We start from the raw sequence: 7,975 nt of genomic DNA on the forward strand, positions 1-7,975 counted from the left end.
TTAAATCTCTAATAACAACTGGATCACATTAAATCCAGAAGCTATGAAGAGACAGACCAAGAGAGTAGGGGCCTCTTGGATAAAATACACATTCTTCCTGAGATACTATACTTGTAGCTATGATTTCAAGATTAATTCTGCCATAAAGCATGAGGGGAAAGTTTGTGGGCCAATGTTCTCTACTTTTGGGAGATGGTGGGATATTTAGAAAGCAGGCCTTATTGCCACCAATTCAAACATACCAGGTGCCAGTAGTGATTCACTTAGGTATGACTTCCTTGATGAAAATAGAAATCAGGAGTACTTTAGCACAGTTCACCAGTGAAGACCTCAACTATTCTTCAAATCACTGAGGTCTCACAAATATTGACTTATATATCAAGTGTAGACACATTGATGTAAACTAACAAGAAACATGGGAAATGAAGGAAGCATGAACCAGCAAACGAATACACATCATGAAAACCATATGAACTCAGCATTCAAATATATACAGAGATAAATGCAACAGAATACAAACCTCAGAAACAGACTCATTGATTCATTATTTACTAATCTTCAGCAATGTCATCAGGACTACAATAGGGAAAGCATGATGTATTCATGACAAAGCGTTGGAAAACCTAAATATTATGTGCAAACATTATTTGGTCTTTTTTTGTTACCATGATGACTAGAATCTCCAGATATATTAAAGATTTAAACATTGAACCTGAAGCCATTGAACACCTCAGTAAAAACTAGGGGAAAATGTATGACTTAGTCTTCAAATGGCTTCACTGAATATATCTAAAGCATGAGTGACAAAAGAAAAATTGTTCAATATCAGCAGTCATAAAATATGAATAAAAGTCACAGAGAGCTATCACTTTGTACCTCTTAGAATGGCCTTTGTAATATCAAAATGTAAATACTGACAAGATCATGAGATAAAGGAAATACTTGTTTATTACTGCTGAAAAATAAGTTTGATACAAGCAATACAGAAAACATTATCAGGCTTCTTCACAAAACTAAAAGTAAAATATCTATATAGAACAGCAGTCCAACTTCCTCATGTTTGAATATATATTTAAATGATATTAGAAGTCACTACATTGTAGAGATCATCTCCATTATGAAAAATATTTTAGCATTATTTTAAATAGTCAAGCTATGGAACAACATCAATCCATTGAAAATTAAGAGGATTATAAAAATGATATCAAATTACATACTCAGAATATTATTCCGCCTTTAAAAAAGGAAAGCCTACCATTTTCAGGCAATATGGATAAAACTAAAGGATATTATGCTAAGGAAAACAAATGATACATAAAAAGACTTGGAAATCTTGGTCAATCCTATGCAGACTCTAAAAGCGTGACTTTCCTAGAAACATATAGTGCAGTGGTATTCAGAAGATGGAGGGGCAAGGGAAATGGAGAGATGTTGATTGAAGGGTATAAACCTGTAATGTAAGATGAATCAGTTTTGAGTCTTAATGGATAATCTGGTGAAAATACTTATAACAATGTACTGACTACTTCATATTTAACAAAAAGTATAGATGTTAACTAGTCTCATGAAACATATATCATATGATTTTGTAATTTAAAGTATAGAATCAATTTGATATAGTGCATTGTAAATTTTTAAATTGATTGTATACATATAACATGAAAATTAGAAATACAATATAAATCTCATGTTGTATGACAGTAAATTTTCTGGTTCTTTTCTATTTTAAAAATTATTTTGAAGGTAGTAAAATACAACAGAACAAGATGGAACAAAACCAACTGAGATAGTGCAGTGAAATTGATATAGAACTTCACAGCACATTACCGGGATAACAGCAATAGGTACCATAGTATATCTCATTATCTTCACAATAGTTGTTCTTTCAATCAGGCATAGCAAAATGAAATGAAATGCAGAACATTATAGAACTTATCAAAACAATATTGAATAGAGTAATACCATTAATCAGAACAAAGAAAAACACATGTAAAAATGTTTTCCTTCAAAGAGATGGTAGAAGGAAATCCCCCCTATTTGCTATATTGCATATGGTCAACCTTAAAGAGAACCTCAGATCTCTGGCTCCCATTCGCAGCCCGCATGCTGGTAGGCTCATGACCATGTACCAGAGAGGGAAGCTGGTTGCCTGGTTCTCCAGAGCCCCAAGTTCCAACATGGCGCATATCTCTGGAGACACTGGTGGTTCTCCTAATGGGGCAGCCACAGCTCGCCCGAGCCACAGCCAGTTACCAGGGAGATGAGCTGGTTGCTCGGTCCTGTATACTTTTCTATATGCCATTCTACAACCTTAACTATCTTTCACGATTTATTCCTTTAAAACTCTATTTCAAAATAGTTTCATTCCTCAAATTCTTTAGTTGCTAAGAAAACATCCCTTTATACCAACCCATCAGTCTCTGGAGGTCTCTACTGCATTCGCTATCACTAGTTACAAGAAAGATGAAAACTAAAATAAGAATAAGGTATAATTCCCCATCATTGGGTAAATAAAATTCCAAATTTGACAATATGAGTTCTTGACAAAGCTGTACAATTTGGAATTCCCTAATAGAAATAGCAGTTTTAAAATTTTAATGAATATTTCATTCAGCTTTAAATTGAATGGCAAAACATTGAGATGACCAAGGAACTATGAGTAAGTCAATGGAAGAATTACTATGTTATGTCATGTTAAAGCACTAGAAATGATGAACCTACAGCACTACTCTGATTTCCCTGGCCCTGATACATTGTTCAACCTTTGTTCCTGTTTGCTTCTCAAAATTGCAAATGAAATCCATAAGCAAATCCAGTAGTCTCTGTTTTCAAACTATTTTAAGAGCACATCACTTCAAATCTCCAGTGTTAGCAATTAATATAGGCTGGCCAATGACATTGCCAAGATGAAAGTCTAACTCATCCCCCTGTATAGTATCAATCTGAAAATTCCAACTTAATAAGAGAAATGCACAAGAAACGAAGAGAATTACATATAACACTATGCTTTGATGAGAAATCAGTAAATAAATCCACCAAGATGAAAAGTATTGGTTCCCAATGGACATGATCCTTCAACTGATACTAAGATTAAACTTCTCTCCAGTCCCACATCTTGCGGTGAGCATTCCAAGCACCATCATGCAGGCTCCAGGAGAGGTGGGGTAATCAACTCAGGTTGTGAGACAGTGGGCCAGTCCCAACCCTGCACGCACTCCAGTCATTGTGGAGGCTCCCTACGTTGGGTAGCCAGGGCAGGCAGTGAAAAGCAGCAGCCAGCTCTGCACTAGTGCACCAAATGGCCACCATCAGCTACCCACAACCAGTACTGACCAGGAGAACAAAACAGTCACACTTAGGAGAAATTAGCCAGCCTGGTAAGTGCTAGGGAAGTTACTACCTGCTTGTCCAGGAGAATCCAGAAATACGTCAAGAAAAAGAATCAAAAGGCAGTCTCTGGACTGCAGCCCAAACACAACAAGTCCAGGATGGGTAAACTTCATAGAAAAGATTGGGAGTCACAGACCTCAACTTTCTAAAGCATGGCAATGGAACAAAAGGAACAACTTCATGAGGCTATACAAAAAATTAGAAATTAGAGAAAAATTATCTCAGGTAAAAGAAAAGATGAAAAACACAATAAAAGACATTCTAAGCACCTCTAAAGAAGACATAGATTTAAAAAATAGAAGAGCTTGGAAAATGAAGAGAATCTTGAATGAAAAATATAAAAAGATTCAGAATGCATGAAAGACATTCAAAGAGATATTCGAGAAATTAAAAACTCCATTGAAACCTGGAAAAACTGCTTGAAAGAAAGTGAAGATAGACTTTAAACCTCGAAGACAGGTTTGCAGCATGTTATCATGAAAGGAAAGCTCTCTTAAAAATAACAAGAAACAGGAAATAACAATGCAACAACTATAAGATGATGCAAAACAAAATAACTTAAGAATAATAGGTGTCAGTGAAAAAGCCAGGGTCAACACAAATGACATTAAAATTCTATTTACAGAAGTAATAGCAGAAAACTTCCAAAACAGATGTGATATACACATAAATGAGGCAAATAGAACTCCAGAGAGCCATAACCAAAATAAATATTTACCCAGAAATATAATAATCAATATTGAAGAAATTCAACACAAGATCAGAATATTAAATGATGTTAGAGAAAAGACGCAGATCACCTATAAAGGAAAGCCAATCAGAATCTTGACAGACTTCCCAGCAAAAACCATCAAATCAAGAGGAGCTTGGAGTAAATTGTTTCAAAACATGAAAGAAAACCACTTCCACTCACATTAATGTACCCTGAAAAACTATCTTCAGAATTAATTGACAAACAAGATACTTTCATTACACAGAACAAATGAAGGAATTCATGACCACCTAACAAACCCTACAAAGAATACTGAAGGACATCCTAGAGAAAAAGACCATAATTCCAGTAACAGCAGCATAAGGGAATCATAGAGTGGGAAGATCATTGAATGTAGGGGGAAAATAGGGAGCAAATGGCAGGAAAATAGCATGGCAAAGATGATCCAGTGCATATTGGCCATGACCATTAATGTAGATGGCTTCAATTCACCAATAAAAAGAAACAAAAGCAGAGAGGATCACAAGACAGGATCCATCTATTTGCTTTACACAAGAAACACATTTAACTCAAAAGGGGATTCATAGACTCAAAGTCAAAGATGATACAAAAATAATGCCCTATGTGAGAGGGAACCAGGAAGAAATGGGGGTAGCTTGCCTATCAGCTGCAGAGTGGATAAGAAACACATGGCATTTTTATACAATGGAAAGCTACTCAATTATAAAGAAAGATAACCTTGAGGCTCTTGTAGGTAAACGGATACAATTTGGAGATTACGCTCAGGGGTGAAATGGCTTAGAGTCACATGGGTAAGCATCCTGTTGTCTCCCTAGTATAAAAAATTTAAGGAATTCGTGAGACTGAAAAAAAATAACAAATATTGTAACAATGAAAGGAAAGGAAATGTCTAAGAAGGGAAGGCAGTGGCCATTGTTACTATGTTTTAAAACCCTGTATTGTTTAAATTGTTGATTAGTCTGGTTTCAATATGCTTTATGTTTGATTTTATTTTATATTTGATGGCAACAACAACTATTTCAAAGATAACAAAATATATTTTAGTCATCATTATTGATTTCCTAGTATCATTTTAAAGCCCAGTGTTTTTTTTACTGTGTTGTTTTGATTGATTTTATTCTATTTTGTTTTGTTTGACTTTATTGTGTCTGACATTATAGCAGCTACTTTGAAGATAACAAGAGGCATAACAGTAGCCACTGATGTTTTCCCATTGTTGTGTTGTGAGATTCTATGTTGCTTTCATTGTTTTGTTTTGATTGGTTTTATTCTGCTCTGTTTTTTGTTGTGCCTGAAAGTATTGCTAGTTATTTGGAAGATGACAAGAGACATTATGGTGGTACATATTGTACATTTCCTCTTATCTTATTTTGAAGTCCTGTACCCAGTTCATTATTTTGTATTAATTAACACTATTCTGTTTTATTTTGTTTGGTATTATTCTCTCCAAAATAAACTTTTAAAAAATATTGAACTTTTTCAACTGTTCCTGTGGTTAGGAGGCATACTACTCTAGAAGTAATAATCCTACAACCTCCCTTACATATAATCACACATGTGATCCATCACCAGTCACAACATGATATATACTTGAGTGTTTATAAGGCTTCCTATCTCTCCATTGATGATGATGTAAAAGTAGTTTGTCTTCCCAGACTATAATAAAAAGTGTTAATGTTGGTCCATCACATAGTGGAGGATAATAAATATTTGCTGTACTGTGGGTGCTTGAAAGGGCTGAGCAAGAGAAAAATGTGTAAGCACAAAGTCAGAGAAGGACAGGAGCTTTGTTGTGATTCTGCAAAATGGAGATATGCAATCTAGAGAACCAGTGATCCAGGCAAAGTTGGAAGACCTGGAGATCCTGGCAGAGTCCCACGCTAGCCTGTACCAGGAAGAAGAGGGGTCTTGTAGGAAGGCTGAAGATGCACTGGAAGGTTAAAATGTTTGCACTGGAAATCAGGCTATGAATCTTCTAAGGCAAAAGTGAATACAGATATGTCTGAAAAAAGAGCACAACTGAGACTTCGTTCTTCTTTCTGTTTTTATTCTATCCAGGATACAATAAGTTTTGCCATGCAAACATAGAGTGGACCTTCTCTTTTTACTATGTATTTCATACAGATGCACTGAGAACTACCCTAAACCAATCACCCAAGCATTTCTTATTCAACTGGTCTCCACAGTATCTACATACTGGGCAAGAAAGAAAGCCATCTTGGATCATCTCTGTAACATTCTGTAATAGACATACCAGAAAAACAATTAAATCAAGTCAATTTTACCACATCTTCTGTCTTATAAAAGTCCTTGATCAATAAATTTATGTATAATGAATATTCACACCGTGGATGGGATAAAATCCACAGATTAAGAGGAATTTAGAGATAATTCTGGCCTATATACATATAGCATTAAAAACTTGCATGTAATCTCAGATCAACACGGATATATCAGTTATAATGAAAGACAAAGTTAACCAATTATTCTGACCTAATATAAAAAATATGTCATTCATCATAATGAAACCGGCCCTGAAAAATAAAATTATTCATAGGCATCATGGCACATACCTGTAACCCCAGCAGTTAGGAGTGTGAACCAAAAGGATCACTGCAAGTTTGAAGCTTGCCTGGGCTACAAAGTAAATTCAAGGCCAGTCTGCATTGCATAGGGAAACCTTGTCTCAAAATGAAGAAATGAAACAAAATAAAATAATAAGCATGCTTTGACATTTGAAGTAAGGTAGAAATAAAGAAAACTATATTTTATAAATCATATCTAATAAGTGGCAATGCAAAAGCAAAACTGTTGTCTACTCCAACCCAAAGAAAACATTTTACTAGGGCTCTTGGTACAAATCCACAGATTAATATTTCACACTGAAAAAATAACAGCACTATCGTGTTGGTCATTCCTTTGGTAACTGATCTTGGCAGAGTCCAGTATTCCGAATTAAAAGAAAACTACATGAAAGGGATTATGATGGCTTTACAAAGCTTTAAAAAATTAGTTTAGATTCACAGAAACAAGAACACCTAGTGACCTTCAGTTAACATCAGAATTTCTAACAACCTTCCTTACACTTTAGATGTGTGACAGCTAAACCAAAGAATGTAAATTCCTCTGATATTTAACTTTTAGAAAGGTAATGTTTATCTAAAGGGTACAGGAACAAATTCCTGAAAGTCACACTGCAATCCTGTGTTGCCACAGGAGGTGCCAGGAGAAAGGAGCGGGAACCTCCTGGGATGAAGAAAACCTGTCAGTATAAGGCCTTCCTGACCACTGCCACACATAAATATTTCTCTCCTGTACAAGTCCTATCACATACTTGTGTTCCCTAATAAGGTCTATTCTCACACATACAAAAGATTCTTCATCTTCTCCAAAATCTAGTTCTTTAATAAACCTGATGTGCTTTCCAAAATCATGCTGTACTGAGTACTGGCTCTGGAGGATTAAGTAGATGGACTTAGTCCAGTTACACTGTTCTAACTTCAAAGAAGACTTCCCCCTCCAAAATCTCCTGCAATCTTACCTTCCTAATTAACAGTGAATAGCTTGTCCAGTGACATATGTAATTTTAAAACAACAATAAGTAACATACAAATATTTAAACTCTGCTTAAGGGAAAAAAACCACAAAATCTTAGAGAAATATACAAGACAATCATTTTTAAAGCCAATCTATGTTAAACAATAAATAGTTTGTGTAAGGATGAAATGTATTAATTTTGATACAATATCCCTTCTAGGGTAGGCTTACTAAATCAAGAGAAACTATAAAAGAAACGTGTGTGAAGCCTCATGTTCATTTTTTAGGTCTGGAAAAAGAGAAAAAGGACAAAGC

Source organism: Cavia porcellus, unplaced genomic scaffold (assembly GCF_034190915.1).
Source record: "Cavia porcellus strain 051 isolate PalLab524CR breed Dunkin Hartley unplaced genomic scaffold, mCavPor4.1 scaffold_10, whole genome shotgun sequence".
NCBI classification, from domain to species: Eukaryota; Metazoa; Chordata; class Mammalia; order Rodentia; family Caviidae; genus Cavia; species Cavia porcellus.